General features: G+C 34.2%; 1 long non-coding RNA gene across 1 annotated transcript in view; it reads left to right on the top strand.

The window, feature by feature from the left end:
* LOC127709684 (uncharacterized) overlaps positions 1-18,826 on the top strand; it is a 38,389-nt gene that overhangs the window by 15,322 nt on the left and 4,241 nt on the right. The window lies entirely within an intron of this gene.

The raw sequence follows: 18,826 nt of genomic DNA on the forward strand, positions 1-18,826 counted from the left end.
TTATGTATTTAATATGTAAATTATGATTTTATTGAATTTTGAGTTATTTCCCTTTGAACAGAAATGGTGTAATTAATAAGTATATGGATAGATAGTGTATCAGTGATTGTATCTGTTTTATTGATTTAAGTCAGGAGTTGTCAAACGTTTCTTTATAACTATTCATGTGTGTTTTGAAGGTAGATCTCATAGTTGTTATGTGGTATTCAAATTTTTGTTGTATGTGTTAATGTTTAAGCATGAATTATAATTTCAGGTTTGGTTACTGATAAGTTTTATAAACATACTTCCACCAATTAGAGTTGTTTTTTAGTTGAAGATATATTTGTTTGTTATAGATAACTATCAAGCATGAGTTAATGGATTTTTGTAAATATAGGGTTTTCTGTTGATTTGCATGGGAATTATGGTTATAAATGTTTGGAAATTTGTATTCAAAGGGGGATAATGTTATTTATTAAGTGTGAATTATGATTTCATTGTTTTTTGAGGTATTTCCCTTTGAAAAGAAATGGTGTAATTAATTAGTATTATGGATAGATAGTGTATCAATCATTGTATATGTTTTTATTAGTTTTAGTCAGGAGCTGTCAAAAGTTTCTTTTAAACTCTTTTTTTTTTTTAAAGTCATGTGTGTTTTGAAAGTATATGTCATAGTTGTTGTTAATTTATTTTTGTTGTAGGTGTTAATTTTCTTGTCTTGCCGACTTGTTTCTTTATTATTATGAGGCTGACTTCATACAGGAACCTCTTAGGAAGAAAGATAAGAAGTTAGCAATATCCTTTAACTTTACGTTCCGCTATATAGATGATGTTCTTTCACTAAATAATACAAAATTTGGTGACTATGTTGAACGAATCTATCCCATCGAACTAGAGATAAAGGATACTACAGATACAGTTAAGTCTGCCTCATATCTTGACTTATATCTAGAAATTGACAATGAGGGTCGGTTGAAAACAAAACTTTACGACAAAAGATATGATTTCAGCTTCCCAATTGTGAACTTTCCATTTCTATGTAGCAACATTCCAGCAGCGCCTGCATACGGAGTATATATCTCCCAATTGATACGATATTCCCGGGCTTGTATTTCCTATCATGATTTCCTTGATAGATGAGTGCTGCTCACAAGGAAGCTATTAAACCAAGAATTCCAAATGGTGAAGTTGAAATCATCCCTTCGTAAATTTTACGGACGCCATCACGAGTTGGTTGACCGTTATGGAATAACCGTTTCACAGATGATATCGGATGTGTTCCTTATGTCGTAACTACAATACCCTTCCTTTTCACGAATGTGACCTACCGAATTAAACTATTTACCGGATTTGTAATCACATAAGCAACACGACGGGTGCCACGTGTGGAGCAGGATCTGCTTACCCTTCCGGAGCATCTGAGATCACCCCCAGTTTTTGGTGGCGTTCGTGTTGCTTAGTCTTTAGTTTTCTATGTTGTGTCATCTGTACTATTATTTGTCTGTTTGTCTGTTTATTTTTGGCCATGGCGTTGTCAGTTTGTTTTCGATCTATGAGTTTGACTGTCCCTCTGGTATCTTTCGTCCTTCTTTTTTAAATCATGACTTATAATTTCAGGCTTGGTTACTGATAAGTTTTATGAACATACTTTCGCCAATTAGAGTTGTTTTTTAATTGATGAAGATATTTTTCTTTTGGGATAGATAACTATCAAGCATGATTTAATGAATTTGGGTAAATACAGGGTTTCCTTTTATTAGAAAAAAATGTTTAATAGCAGTTGATTTGCATGGGAATTGTGGTTATAAATGTTTGGAAATTTGTATTCAAAGTGAGATAATTTTATTTTTTAAGAGTGAATTATGATTTTATTGTATTTTGAGTTATTTCCCTTTGAAAAAAAAATGATGTAATTAATTAGTATTATAGATACTGGAAAACAAATAACAACAAAAATTAAAGAAGGCAAATAAATTTTAGATCGTGTAAAAGCACTTAGTGTAATCAAACTTTATATATATAATTGATAGTTCCCAATATTTTTTCTTTCATTTGTCACAAACTAATATCTGCAACTTATCTATCAATGTCAACAACTTTATCTACACAATGTATTGTAATGAAATATACCCTTTAATATAAATAGATTATTATCTAAAAATAACATTTTTTTTATGAAGATGTAGCATAACATAATGTTGGCACAATTGTATTTAAAAACTTCACTTACCTACACTGCCACTTCAACAGATGGACAAAGGTCTATTTCAATTTCCAAGGGAATTTTCCACCATAAGAAAATATTCAATCATGTAAAAAAATCTTTAAATAGAACACAATGCAAACACAATTATCACCACAATTAAGTTATCTGAATCAGCAAATCTTTTTTAAACTATGACTCAATTTAAAATTTCTCTATTAGTTGTGCAAAAATTCTATAAATGTAGAGCTTGATTAACTATTTAATATCTCAACCCTCCTATTGTGGTATGGAACCTTGTGCTAAAATTTCTTACACATCCATACACTTATACTTAAGTTATTGTCTGTGAACCCATTTAATTTCCATGAACCTATTTATTTTCCATGAACCAGTGATGTAAACCACAAAAATAGTTCTCTAAAATTATATATGATGTTATATCTATTTTAAACTATGACCCAACTTAAAATTTCTGTTAATTGAGCAATAACATCTCTGAATTTAGATTCTGAGCAAATATATATTAATAGCATAGTTTCTGATATAGAATGAATGTGGTATAAGTTCTTAAATAATTTTAAAATTGGACATTTACCAATTATGGTCCAATATTCAAATTCTAAATACAGGTTGGAATCAGCATATCAAATAACCACATTGTTTCATTTTTTGTTAAAATCAAACTAAGTTTTATTTTGGATACTTTGGACCTTTATGGGGTCCAGTTTGAAAAACGGGCCAAAATTTAAAACTTTAAAACACTGTTAGATTGCACACATTAAAGAACACCATTGATTTAATTTTTGAAGAAATCAAACACAGTTTAATTTTGGACCCAAATTTGGGCCAACTTTGAAAACCTAGCACAAAATTAAAAAGTGTAAAACTCTGTTGGATTTACCGTATCAAATTACACAAACAATTTAATGTTTGATGAAATCAAGCAATGTTCAATTTTGGACCCCAATTTGGACCATCTTGAATATTGTGCCCAAAATAAAAAAATCTCAATACATGCTTAGATTCAGCATAACAAAGAACCCCAACCATTTTTATTTTTTTTAAATCAAACAAAGTTTAATTTTGGACTCTTTGGACCTTAATGTGCACCGACCATGCCCCAAATAAAAAAAACTAAATACACGCTTAGATTCAGCATATCAAAGAACCCCAAGAATTCATTTTTTTTTAAATAAAAAAAAGTTGTATTTTGGACCCTTTGGACCTTAATGTGGACCATTTGAAGACAGGCCTCAAAATTCAAAATATCTAAATACACAATTAGATTCAGCATATCAGGGAACACCAATAATTTAATTTTTAATGAAATCAAACAAAGTTTAATTTTGGACCCTTTGGACCTTAATATGGATCTTTTCAAAAAACAGACCCTAAAATCCAAATTCTTAATACCCAATTAGATTCAGCATATTAAAGACTCCCAGGAATTCAAGACTTTTGAATTAAACCCCATTGAAATTGCTCAAGAAATAAGCAATGTATACAAAGTATTGGTTTTGGCCCCTTTTAACTAAACCAATAGGGTCATAACCCCTAAAATCAATCCCAAACTTTATTTTATGGTACAACACCTTGTGGCACAATTAGATAGCAATAAATAGACTTATACTCAAGTTATTGTCCAGAAATCAGAAAATCCTAGTTATTCGGTCCCTTTTCAGCCCCTTATTATTAAACAGTTTGGACCATGACCCCTAAAATCAATCCCAACTTTCCTTTTGAAGTATGAAACCTTGAGTAAAATTTCATAGAAATCCATACTCTATGTTACTTTAATTAATCTTCTCTTAATTTATTTATTTTGTATATACATTATATCATAGGTCAAATTTATTTGTTCAGTGTATGTTCACTGGTGTTAATATGTCTTTTGATTGAGTTAAGCCATTTCAATTGATTTTTTATAGTGTGTCTTTCTATGTTGTGATGTTACATTATTGTTTTAGATAAGGGTGAAGGTTTGGTACCATTAAAACGTTTAAAACCACTGCAATTGTTTGCACCTGTCCTAAGTCAGGAATCTGATGTTCACTGAGTAGTTGTCGTTTGTTGATGTGGTTCATAAGTGTTTATCGTTTCTCATTTTTTATATAGATTAGACCGTTGGTTTTCCCGTTTGAATGGTTTTACACTAGTAACTTTTTGGGCCCTTTATAGCTTGCTGTTCGGTATGAGCCAAGGCTCCGTGTTGAAGACCGTACTTTGACCTATATTTGTTTACTTTTATAAATTTTTACTAGGATGGAGAGTTGTCTCATTGGCACTCATACCACATCTTCTTATATCTATCTATTAGTGTCCTGAAACATGAAAAATGCTTGTTTTTGACCCCTTTTTGGTCCTTAAATACAAAACAGCTACAACAATAACCCCCAAAATAAATTTAGTTTAAACGTATTTTACCAAAATAGTCAAATTTAACTTCTGTTGGGTTTTAGGGGCGTTTTGGGGAAAAATATAATATTAGTTTAACTCATTCGACCCCAAGATTTTTCTCGAAAATCCGGCATTTTCGAAAATTTGCAAACATATGCAAATTATATGCAAATGAGTTGACTCTTGATGCTGTAACTGATGCTGGTCTATTAAACTATGTATTGAGATTTGGGGGGCGGATGCCATGGGTGGGGGTGGGATTGGAGGTGGTATATTTTCTGGTGGGTATGAACCCACCCTACTGAAAAAATTGTCATTTTCAGTCTATTTTTCGATTTTTATACGACCTTAAGAGGTGAACATTGACCAAACTGTGTTTCTTTGTCATTCACTTATTACCTTATAGTTACAGCAGTCCAACCATACTGACTGGAAGTAAATATGACTTGAGTGCCTTGCTGGGGAATTATTATTGGCAAGCCAGGTCTGCCTAAATGTCCGTTTTTTCAGATTTCTGACAAATCGGGCACCTAGATTTTACAGACCAGATTTCGTCTGGCCATATTATACTTCCTTGTGTTCCTGTACCACCTATGCATGCATTTATGATAATAGTTAATACCTATTGCCCATACCAGTAAGGTAATGGCCATCAAAAGACTCCCACTCCCACCTGATTTTGGCTACTTTTCACGTTTTTCCGATTTTGAACTCTAAAAAGGCCATTACAGTTGTCATATTTTCATAAAAACACATCTTGGAAGGGTTTATGGACCATGAATTACATGATTGAACTCACTGCTGTCAAGACAGTTCATCTGGGGCAGTTTAAAAAAAGTATGGAGGGTCATACGGGCCATCAAAGAATGGTGGTTGCTATCACGACTACTGGGCGGGATTGGGGGCGAAGGGTTAATATGGACCATTTCAAAAAAGATCCAAATTCTAAATACCCAATTAGATTCAGCATATTAAAGACTCCCAAGAATTCAAGACTTTTGAATTAAACCCCATTGAAATTGCTCAAGAAATAAGCAATGTATACAAAGTATTGGGTTTTGGCCCTTTTTAACTAAACCAACAGGGTCATAACCCATAAATTCAATCCCAAACTTTATTTTATGGTATATCACCTTGTGGCACAATTAAATAGCAATAAATAGACTTATACTCAAGTTATTGTCCAGAAATCACAAAATCCGAGTTTTTGGGTCCCCTTTCAGTCCCTTATTATTAAACGGTTTGGACCATGACACCTAAAATCAATCCCAACTTTCCTTTTGAAGTATGAAACCTTGAGTAAAATTTCATAGAAATCCATACTCTAATACACAAATTAGTGTCCTGAAACATGAAAAATGCTTGTTAGTGACCCCTTTTTTGACCCCTAATTACAAAACCGCTAAGACAATAGCCCCCAAAAACAATTCCAACCACTCTTAAGTGGTATGGAACCTTGTGATAAAATTTCATAGAGATTCATGAACTTATACTCAAGTTATTGTCTGCGAACCAAAATGTCTTCAGACGCAGACGCAGACAACACCATAACATAATAAGAATAAGAAAAAGAATATTTATTATTCCAATTAAGGGCCCTTGATGGGCAGCATGACATATACACATAAAACAATACATCATGATTTGTAACAGAAAAAACATTTTTTTTTATACATTGAAATGAAACATTAAAAAGTTCAGACATGTTATTATCTCCATTCTATATAAATCACATATTACATTTAATTCCAGGCAGGACCAGAACCATACAATCATTACAATTATCATTGTTATTACATACATTAATTTATATTTCGTCTAACATTTAGACATGTAATAATATAGTTCCCTAAATATTTAAGTACAGAAAAATTTTCATTAGTAAATAACCAAACAAATTTTGCCTCATTTGAGAGATATAAAAAATTAGGACAAATACTGTTTATCTCCTTGAAAAATATCTCCCTATTATCTTTGTATGCACGACAACTAGTAATAAAATGTTCAACCAGATTTAGACTATTTACCGGATTTGTAATAACATAAGTAACACGACGGGTGCCACACGTGGAGCAGGATCTGCTAACCCTTCCGGAGCACATGAGATCACCTATAGTTTTTGGTGGGGTTCGTGTTGCTTAGTCTTTAGTTTTCTATGTTGTGTCATCTGTACTATTATTTGTCTATTTGCCTAAATTTTATTTTTGGCCATGGCGTTGTCAGTTTGTTTTCGATCTATGAGTTTGACTGTCCCTCTGGTATCTTTCGTTCCTCTTCTTAACCAGATTTAGAGTACATTTCTTACAAAGCCTTTGGTCTCTTTCTATATATAAAGTTTTATACCTGTCTCTTTCTATTTTGAGATCATGGGCACTGATTCTGATTTTACATATGGCACTTCTCAATTGAAAATTGTTTAAAGATAGATATATTTCTTTAGAAAAACAAGTTTTTAGTTTGAAATAAGTATCTAATTTACTACTCTTTGTATCTGTTCTTTTTGTGTTCCAAAATTTTACAAAACTATTACAAAGTTTTTGCTTAACTGACTTGATAAAAAAGTTAAGCTTTACCTCCAAATTATGAATATTCAGCTTTTTAAAAATGTAATGTATGGATGAATACCTGCATTCAATATTATTAGTAAACATGTTTTTGTTACACATATAGGTATCGTACAGTAAACCATCTTTCATATTTTTTTTATTCTAAACCAATATGTCATCATTGATAATACAACTGAAAAATATAAAGGGAATCTACCAAGCTCTCCTAGCACATTTAGGTTAGAAGACTTTTTGTTTATACCTAAAATATACTTCATATATCTTAAATTGGATTTATCTAAAAAATCATTCATAAAAATGTGCTGTAATAAATATTCATTTTCTTTCTGGCATGCTGCAGAGCTAGTTTTAAACATACCTAGCTGTAATTTCAATCATGTATAAAAATCTTGAAATGGTTGGGACTCAAAACATCCCCCTGGTTTATTCCAATTTGAGAATAAAAAGTAGGAGTAAGCACATTGTCTATTTTACAGCTCTTCTATAAAAGCATGCAAAGCAAACCTTTGATCTACTTGCTTGCTATGTTTGTTTGGATGTTTGTAAACATTAGGTAGGTAGTCTGTTTCAGTCTGTTAACTATATAATGGAATTTGATTGGACAATAAACATTAACTTCATTGCATGTCAATTTTTATTGTCCAATCAAATCCCAGTATATATAAAACAGACTGAAACTCCGCCTACCTATTTTTCTATGGTTTGAATTTAGTATTTTCAACTCGTATTTTGATTATGGTTTGATCTATCTTTGCTTGGTTATCCTGTTATCTACATTGGCTAGAGGTATAAGGGGAGGGGGAGATCTCAGAAAACATGTTTAACCCCGCCGCATTTTTGCGCCTGTCCCAAGTCAGGAACCTCTGGTCATTGTTAGTCTTGTATGTGTTTTTAATTTTAGTTCATTTATATGTTTTGGAGTTTAGTATGACGTCCATTTTCACTGAACTAGTACACATTTAGGGGCCAGCTGAAGCCCGCCTCCGGGTGCGTGATATTCTCGCTGTGTTGAAGACCCATTGGAGGACTTCGGCTGTTTTCTGCTTTTCGCTCGGGTTGTTGTCTCTTTGACACAAATCCCCATTTCCATTCTCAATTATATCTGTATCAGTAAATATTTAACTTTACAGTATTTTTCCTATTGAAAGTTGATGAAATGTTGGCATGTTGATACTTTTTGTCAATTTCAAATGCTGCCCCAAGAGTGCATGATACACCCTTATTGTGCAATTTGAAATTGTTGCAAGAATAAAATAGGATATTCCCAAAGCATTTAATCATAAGGAAATAAAATGGCTCTGTAGAAAAACATGCCTGAGGATACCATATTCTTAAATCAAACAGTTTTTTACATTCACCAATTCCAACAATTATGTAAAGTTTCCACTAAATCAATTCAAGTAAACTCAAGTTATGGTACAATGTGAAAAATTTACTAAAATCTGACAATTAAATTCCCACAACTCTGATGCAACAAACTGTATAAACTGCTTCGCTGAGCGCAGCTTGATACGCCCGCAGATGTCCAACCCTGAACAGTTGGGGCAAAAATGGACACAATATTCAAGCTTGATACAGGTCTGAATTTGGATTGTAATTAAATATTTGACATATTATAGGTTTCTGAATAAATGTAGTCAAAGAACTTGAAATTGGTTATATGAAGTGAATTTATATTCAACAAGAAATGATTGTAACAGGATGCTGTTACGAAGTCTCCCAAACGAAGCTCCCATAATTCCTAATTCCCAGGGTCGCCTGACATTGGGCAACGTCCAGTGAAAATTGGTTTGGTCCAGTAAAGTTATATGCATTAGTGATGCCTGGGGACTAACCTTGTATATTATTCAAATCATCTTGGCATGACAAACCAGAATATATATGGTTTAGGGGTGGGGATCTCGACCATTTACAAGATACTAGAACATTGGGGGTGGGGGGAACCCCTGGGGACTGACCCAATACGTCATTCAAATGTTCGTTACATGACGAACAGGAATATATATGGTTTAGGGGTGGGGATCTCAACCATTTACAAGATATTAGAACTTTCCCAAATGGCAGGGGGTCGGGATGACCCCTGAGGACTAATCCTGTATATCATTCAAACCATCTTCGCATGACAAACCAGAATATATATGGTTTAGGGGTGGGGATCTTGACCACTTACAAGATATTAGAACTTTCTTAAATGGCAGGCGGTGGGGGTGACCCCTGGGGACTAACCCTGTATTTCATTTGATGTGCTTTATCATGACAAACCAGAATATATATGGTTTAGGGGTGGGGATCTCGACCATTTACAAGATATTAGAACTTTCTCAAATGGCAAGGGGTCGGGGATGACCCCTGGGGACTAACCCTGTATATCATTCAAACCATCTTAGCATGACAAACCAGAATATATATGGTTTAGGGGTGGGGATTTTGACCACTTACAAGATATTAGAACTTTCTTAAATGGCTGGGGGTGGGGGTGACCCCTGGGGACTAACCCTGTATTTCATTTGATGTGCTTTATCATGACAAACCAGAATATATATGATTCAGGGGTGGGGATCTTGACCACACAGAAGATATTAGAACTTTCTTAAATGGCATGGGGTGGGGGTGACCCCTGGGGACTAACCCTGTATTACATTTGATGTGCTTTATCATGACAAACCAGAATATATATGGTTTAGGGGTGGGGATCTCGACCATTTACAAGATATTAGAACTTTCTCAAATGGCAAGGGGTCGGGATGACCCCTGGGGACTAACCCTGTATATCATTCAAACCATCTTAGCATGACAAACCAGAATATATATGGTTTAGGGGTGGGGATCTCGACCATTTACAAGATATTAGAACTTTCTCAAATGGCAGGGGGTCGGGATGACCCCTGGGGACTAATCCTGTATATCATTCAAACCATCTTAGCATGACAAACCAGAATATATATGGTTAAGGGGTGGGGATCTTGACCACTTCCAAGATATCAGAACTTTCTTAAATGGCAGGGGGTGGGGTGACCCCTGGGGACTAACCCTGTATTTCATTTGATGTTCTTTATCATGACAAACCAGAATATAGGGGTGGGGATCTTGACCACTTAGAAGATATAAGAACTTTCTTGAATGGCATGGGGTGGGGGTGACCCCTGGGGACTATCCCTGTCTTACATTTGATGTGCTTTATCATGACAAACCAGAATATATATGGTTTAGGGGTGGGGATCTCGACCATTTACAAGATATTAGAACTTTCTCAAATGGCAGGGGGTCGGGATGACCCCTGGGGACTAACCCTGTATATCATTCACACCATCTTAGCATGACAAACCAAAATATATATGGTTTAGGGGTGGGGATCTTGACCACTTACAAGGTATTAGAACTTTCTTAAATGGCAGGGGGTGGGGGTGACCCCTGGGGACTAACCCTTTATTTAATTTAATGGGCTTTATATCATTTAGAACATTTTCAATTAAAAAGATTGTGTCTATCACAAACGGTTTTTAATTTATAATCATTTGAAAATTTTAAAAAATAAAATCCCATAGGGTTCTATAGTAAAACCCTCTTTTCTTTTTGCCCCTCAAACTACCCCTTTATAAACCCCATTGCACAAACAAAACCCTGATTGCACCACTAGACATGTTAGTCTAACATATTGTGAAACCCTAAGTTAATCTGACAAGGGGTTTTGGAGAACGGGTGCAGACTTTTCTTTGTCATTCACTTATTACCTTATAGTTACAGCAGTCCAACCATACTGACTGGAAGTAAATATGACTTGAGTGCCTTGCTGGGGAATTATTATTGGCAAGCCAGGTCTGCCTAAATGTCCGTTTTTTCAGATTTCTGACAAATCGGGCACCTAGATTTTACAGACCAGATTTCGTCTGGCCATATTATACTTCCTTGTGTTCCTGTACCACCTATGCATGCATTTATGATAATAGTTAATACCTATTGCCCATACCAGTAAGGTAATGGCCATCAAAAGACTCCCACTCCCACCTGATTTTGGCTACTTTTCACGTTTTTCCGATTTTGAACTCTAAAAAGGCCATTACAGTTGTCATATTTTCATAAAAACACATCTTGGAAGGGTTTATGGACCATGAATTACATGATTGAACTCACTGCTGTCAAGACAGTTCATCTGGGGCAGTTTAAAAAAAGTATGGAGGGTCATACGGGCCATCAAAGAATGGTGGTTGCTATCACGACTACTGGGCGGGATTGGGGGCGAAGGGTTAATATGGACCATTTCAAAAAAGATCCAAATTCTAAATACCCAATTAGATTCAGCATATTAAAGACTCCCAAGAATTCAAGACTTTTGAATTAAACCCCATTGAAATTGCTCAAGAAATAAGCAATGTATACAAAGTATTGGGTTTTGGCCCTTTTTAACTAAACCAACAGGGTCATAACCCATAAATTCAATCCCAAACTTTATTTTATGGTATATCACCTTGTGGCACAATTAAATAGCAATAAATAGACTTATACTCAAGTTATTGTCCAGAAATCACAAAATCCGAGTTTTTGGGTCCCCTTTCAGTCCCTTATTATTAAACGGTTTGGACCATGACACCTAAAATCAATCCCAACTTTCCTTTTGAAGTATGAAACCTTGAGTAAAATTTCATAGAAATCCATACTCTAATACACAAATTAGTGTCCTGAAACATGAAAAATGCTTGTTAGTGACCCCTTTTTTGACCCCTAATTACAAAACCGCTAAGACAATAGCCCCCAAAAACAATTCCAACCACTCTTAAGTGGTATGGAACCTTGTGATAAAATTTCATAGAGATTCATGAACTTATACTCAAGTTATTGTCTGCGAACCAAAATGTCTTCAGACGCAGACGCAGACAACACCATAACATAATAAGAATAAGAAAAAGAATATTTATTATTCCAATTAAGGGCCCTTGATGGGCAGCATGACATATACACATAAAACAATACATCATGATTTGTAACAGAAAAAACATTTTTTTTTATACATTGAAATGAAACATTAAAAAGTTCAGACATGTTATTATCTCCATTCTATATAAATCACATATTACATTTAATTCCAGGCAGGACCAGAACCATACAATCATTACAATTATCATTGTTATTACATACATTAATTTATATTTCGTCTAACATTTAGACATGTAATAATATAGTTCCCTAAATATTTAAGTACAGAAAAATTTTCATTAGTAAATAACCAAACAAATTTTGCCTCATTTGAGAGATATAAAAAATTAGGACAAATACTGTTTATCTCCTTGAAAAATATCTCCCTATTATCTTTGTATGCACGACAACTAGTAATAAAATGTTCAACCAGATTTAGACTATTTACCGGATTTGTAATAACATAAGTAACACGACGGGTGCCACACGTGGAGCAGGATCTGCTAACCCTTCCGGAGCACATGAGATCACCTATAGTTTTTGGTGGGGTTCGTGTTGCTTAGTCTTTAGTTTTCTATGTTGTGTCATCTGTACTATTATTTGTCTATTTGCCTAAATTTTATTTTTGGCCATGGCGTTGTCAGTTTGTTTTCGATCTATGAGTTTGACTGTCCCTCTGGTATCTTTCGTTCCTCTTCTTAACCAGATTTAGAGTACATTTCTTACAAAGCCTTTGGTCTCTTTCTATATATAAAGTTTTATACCTGTCTCTTTCTATTTTGAGATCATGGGCACTGATTCTGATTTTACATATGGCACTTCTCAATTGAAAATTGTTTAAAGATAGATATATTTCTTTAGAAAAACAAGTTTTTAGTTTGAAATAAGTATCTAATTTACTACTCTTTGTATCTGTTCTTTTTGTGTTCCAAAATTTTACAAAACTATTACAAAGTTTTTGCTTAACTGACTTGATAAAAAAGTTAAGCTTTACCTCCAAATTATGAATATTCAGCTTTTTAAAAATGTAATGTATGGATGAATACCTGCATTCAATATTATTAGTAAACATGTTTTTGTTACACATATAGGTATCGTACAGTAAACCATCTTTCATATTTTTTTTATTCTAAACCAATATGTCATCATTGATAATACAACTGAAAAATATAAAGGGAATCTACCAAGCTCTCCTAGCACATTTAGGTTAGAAGACTTTTTGTTTATACCTAAAATATACTTCATATATCTTAAATTGGATTTATCTAAAAAATCATTCATAAAAATGTGCTGTAATAAATATTCATTTTCTTTCTGGCATGCTGCAGAGCTAGTTTTAAACATACCTAGCTGTAATTTCAATCATGTATAAAAATCTTGAAATGGTTGGGACTCAAAACATCCCCCTGGTTTATTCCAATTTGAGAATAAAAAGTAGGAGTAAGCACATTGTCTATTTTACAGCTCTTCTATAAAAGCATGCAAAGCAAACCTTTGATCTACTTGCTTGCTATGTTTGTTTGGATGTTTGTAAACATTAGGTAGGTAGTCTGTTTCAGTCTGTTAACTATATAATGGAATTTGATTGGACAATAAACATTAACTTCATTGCATGTCAATTTTTATTGTCCAATCAAATCCCAGTATATATAAAACAGACTGAAACTCCGCCTACCTATTTTTCTATGGTTTGAATTTAGTATTTTCAACTCGTATTTTGATTATGGTTTGATCTATCTTTGCTTGGTTATCCTGTTATCTACATTGGCTAGAGGTATAAGGGGAGGGGGAGATCTCAGAAAACATGTTTAACCCCGCCGCATTTTTGCGCCTGTCCCAAGTCAGGAACCTCTGGTCATTGTTAGTCTTGTATGTGTTTTTAATTTTAGTTCATTTATATGTTTTGGAGTTTAGTATGACGTCCATTTTCACTGAACTAGTACACATTTAGGGGCCAGCTGAAGCCCGCCTCCGGGTGCGTGATATTCTCGCTGTGTTGAAGACCCATTGGAGGACTTCGGCTGTTTTCTGCTTTTCGCTCGGGTTGTTGTCTCTTTGACACATTCCCCATTTCCATTCTCAATTATATCTGTATCAGTAAATATTTAACTTTACAGTATTTTTCCTATTGAAAGTTGATGAAATGTTGGCATGTTGATACTTTTTGTCAATTTCAAATGCTGCCCCAAGAGTGCATGATACACCCTTATTGTGCAATTTGAAATTGTTGCAAGAATAAAATAGGATATTCCCAAAGCATTTAATCATAAGGAAATAAAATGGCTCTGTAGAAAAACATGCCTGAGGATACCATATTCTTAAATCAAACAGTTTTTTACATTCACCAATTCCAACAATTATGTAAAGTTTCCACTAAATCAATTCAAGTAAACTCAAGTTATGGTACAATGTGAAAAATTTACTAAAATCTGACAATTAAATTCCCACAACTCTGATGCAACAAACTGTATAAACTGCTTCGCTGAGCGCAGCTTGATACGCCCGCAGATGTCCAACCCTGAACAGTTGGGGCAAAAATGGACACAATATTCAAGCTTGATACAGGTCTGAATTTGGATTGTAATTAAATATTTGACATATTATAGGTTTCTGAATAAATGTAGTCAAAGAACTTGAAATTGGTTATATGAAGTGAATTTATATTCAACAAGAAATGATTGTAACAGGATGCTGTTACGAAGTCTCCCAAACGAAGCTCCCATAATTCCTAATTCCCAGGGTCGCCTGACATTGGGCAACGTCCAGTGAAAATTGGTTTGGTCCAGTAAAGTTATATGCATTAGTGATGCCTGGGGACTAACCTTGTATATTATTCAAATCATCTTGGCATGACAAACCAGAATATATATGGTTTAGGGGTGGGGATCTCGACCATTTACAAGATACTAGAACATTGGGGGTGGGGGGAACCCCTGGGGACTGACCCAATACGTCATTCAAATGTTCGTTACATGACGAACAGGAATATATATGGTTTAGGGGTGGGGATCTCAACCATTTACAAGATATTAGAACTTTCCCAAATGGCAGGGGGTCGGGATGACCCCTGAGGACTAATCCTGTATATCATTCAAACCATCTTCGCATGACAAACCAGAATATATATGGTTTAGGGGTGGGGATCTTGACCACTTACAAGATATTAGAACTTTCTTAAATGGCATGGGGTGGGGGTGACCCCTGGGGACTAACCCTGTATTACATTTGATGTGCTTTATCATGACAAACCAGAATATATATGGTTTAGGGGTGGGGATCTCGACCATTTACAAGATATTAGAACTTTCTCAAATGGCAAGGGGTCGGGATGACCCCTGGGGACTAACCCTGTATATCATTCAAACCATCTTAGCATGACAAACCAGAATATATATGGTTTAGGGGTGGGGATCTCGACCATTTACAAGATATTAGAACTTTCTCAAATGGCAGGGGGTCGGGATGACCCCTGGGGACTAATCCTGTATATCATTCAAACCATCTTAGCATGACAAACCAGAATATATATGGTTAAGGGGTGGGGATCTTGACCACTTCCAAGATATCAGAACTTTCTTAAATGGCAGGGGGTGGGGTGACCCCTGGGGACTAACCCTGTATTTCATTTGATGTTCTTTATCATGACAAACCAGAATATAGGGGTGGGGATCTTGACCACTTAGAAGATATAAGAACTTTCTTGAATGGCATGGGGTGGGGGTGACCCCTGGGGACTATCCCTGTCTTACATTTGATGTGCTTTATCATGACAAACCAGAATATATATGGTTTAGGGGTGGGGATCTCGACCATTTACAAGATATTAGAACTTTCTCAAATGGCAGGGGGTCGGGATGACCCCTGGGGACTAACCCTGTATATCATTCACACCATCTTAGCATGACAAACCAAAATATATATGGTTTAGGGGTGGGGATCTTGACCACTTACAAGGTATTAGAACTTTCTTAAATGGCAGGGGGTGGGGGTGACCCCTGGGGACTAACCCTTTATTTAATTTAATGGGCTTTATATCATTTAGAACATTTTCAATTAAAAAGATTGTGTCTATCACAAACGGTTTTTAATTTATAATCATTTGAAAATTTTAAAAAATAAAATCCCATAGGGTTCTATAGTAAAACCCTCTTTTCTTTTTGCCCCTCAAACTACCCCTTTATAAACCCCATTGCACAAACAAAACCCTGATTGCACCACTAGACATGTTAGTCTAACATATTGTGAAACCCTAAGTTAATCTGACAAGGGGTTTTGGAGAACGGGTGCAGACAAGTTCAAATTTAAAAGCGGCTGGAGAAGAAGAAGAAGAAGAAGAAGAAGAAGAAGAAGAAGAAGAAGAAGAAGAAGAAGAAGAAGAAGAAGAAGAAGAAGAAGAAGAAGAAGAAAAGAAGAAGAAGAAGAAGAAGAAGAAGAAGAAGAATAATAATAATAATAAGAATTGAGCAAAAACAATAAGTCTTCCCAAACTTCGTTTGGGAGACTCAATTAAAGATTTCTTGCTGTTGTGCAATACACTATGCTGTTGCACAATACTTAGTAAATCTGTTGTCAGACTATAAACAAATAAAATTTATAAAATTCTAAAGGGAGCTTACATCAATAGATATAATCAATTCACCAAAGTTTCATAAGAATTGCTGAAAGCATTTTTGAGTTATTGTCTGAAAACTGGAAAATCCCCCCTTTTTTAATGAATAAAACCCCATAACTCGGAAATGTAAAATCTAAAATTTACAAAATTCTAAAGAGAGCTTACATCAATAGATATCAACAATTCATCAAAGTTTCATGAGAACTGCTGAAAGCATTTTTGAGTTATTGTCCGAAAACTGGAAAATCCCCCTTTTTTTTATGAATAAAACCCTGTAACTTGGAAACGTAAAATCTAAAATTTATAAAAATCAAAAGGGAGCTCTTGTCAATAGATATTAACAATTAACCAAAACTTCTTGCAAGTTGGTGAAAGCATTTTTGAGTTATTGTCCGAAAACTGGAAAATCCCCCCTTTTTTAATGAATAAAACCCCATAACTCGGAAGTGTAAAATCTAAAATTTACAAAATTCTAAAGGGAGCTTACATCAATAGATATCAACAATTCATCAAAGTTTCATGAGAACTGCTAAAGCATTTTTGAGTTATTGTCCAAAAACTGGAAAATCCCCCTTTTTTTTTATGAATAAAACCCTGTAACTTGGAAACATAAAATCTAAAATTTACAAAATTCTAAAGGGAGCTTACATCAATAGATATCAACAATTCATCAAAGTTTCATGAGAACTGCTAAAGCATTTTTGAGTTATTGTCCGAAAACTGGAAAATCCCCCTTTTTTTTATGAATAAAACCCTGTAACTTGGAAACGTAAAATCTAAAATTTATAAAAATCAAAAGGGAGCTCTTGTCAATAGATATTAACAATTAACCAAAACTTCTTGCAAGTTGGTGAAAGCATTTTTGAGTTATTGTCCGAAAACTGGAAAATCCCCCCTTTTTTAATGAATAAAACCCCATAACTCGGAAGTGTAAAATCTAAAATTTACAAAATTCTAAAGGGAGCTTACATCAATAGATATCAACAATTCATCAAAGTTTCATGAGAACTGCTAAAGCATTTTTGAGTTATTGTCCAAAAACTGGAAAATCCCCCTTTTTTTTTATGAATAAAACCCTGTAACTTGGAAACATAAAATCTAAAATTTACAAAATTCTAAAGGGAGCTTACATCAATAGATATCAACAATTCATCAAAGTTTCATGAGAACTGCTAAAGCATTTTTGAGTTATTGTCCAAAAACTGGAAAATCCCCCTTTTTTTTTATGAATAAAACCCTGTAACTTGGAAACGTAAAATCTAAAATTTACAAAATTCTAAAGGGAGCTTACATCAATAGATATCAACAATTCATCAAAGTTTCATGAGAACTGCTAAAGCATTTTTGAGTTATTGTCCAAAAACTGGAAAATCACCCTTTTTTTTTATGAATAAAACCCTGTAACTTGGAAACGTAAAATCCAAAATTTATAAAAATCAAAAGGGAGCTCTTGTCAATAGATATTAACAATTAACCAAAATTTCTTGCAAGTTGGTGAAAGCATTCTTGAGTTATTGTCCGAAAACTGGAAAATCCCCCTTTTTTTAATGAATAAAACCCCATAACTTGGAAACGTAAAATCTAAAGTTTATAAAAAACGACAGGGAGCTCACGTCCATAAATATAAACAATTCACCAAAGTTTTATGCAAATTGGTTAAAGCGTTTTTGAGTTAATGTCCGATATGTTGACGACGGACCGACAGACAGACAGACAGACAGGGACAGACGGACGGACAGACGGACAGAGGTATACCATAATACGTCCCGTAAACGGGCGTAGAAAAATAAAAAGAATAAAAAGGGGCTGTGCTCACACATTGTTGTCAATACAATTTAATTTTATGTGACTATCATACAAGTGAGAGATTTAGCTATAAAACCAGGTTTAATCCACCATTATCTACATAAAGAAATGTCAAGACCAAGTCAGGAATATGACAGTTGTTTTCCATTCGTTTGATGTGTTTGAGCTTTTGATTTTGCCATTTGTTAAGGGACTTTCTGTTTGAATTTTCCTTGGAGTTCAGTATTTTTGTTATTTTACTTTTTTCATCAATCCTCAGAATTTTGTAAAGTTTGAAGGAAAACCGGAATCAGTAAGTGATTTGTGAAAAATTGCCTTAAATAGAAAAGTAAGTTCCACAAGTCA

This window comes from Mytilus californianus, unplaced genomic scaffold, assembly GCF_021869535.1.
Source record: "Mytilus californianus isolate M0D057914Y unplaced genomic scaffold, xbMytCali1.0.p SCAF_7, whole genome shotgun sequence".
In the NCBI taxonomy this organism is placed as follows: Eukaryota; Metazoa; Mollusca; class Bivalvia; order Mytilida; family Mytilidae; genus Mytilus; species Mytilus californianus.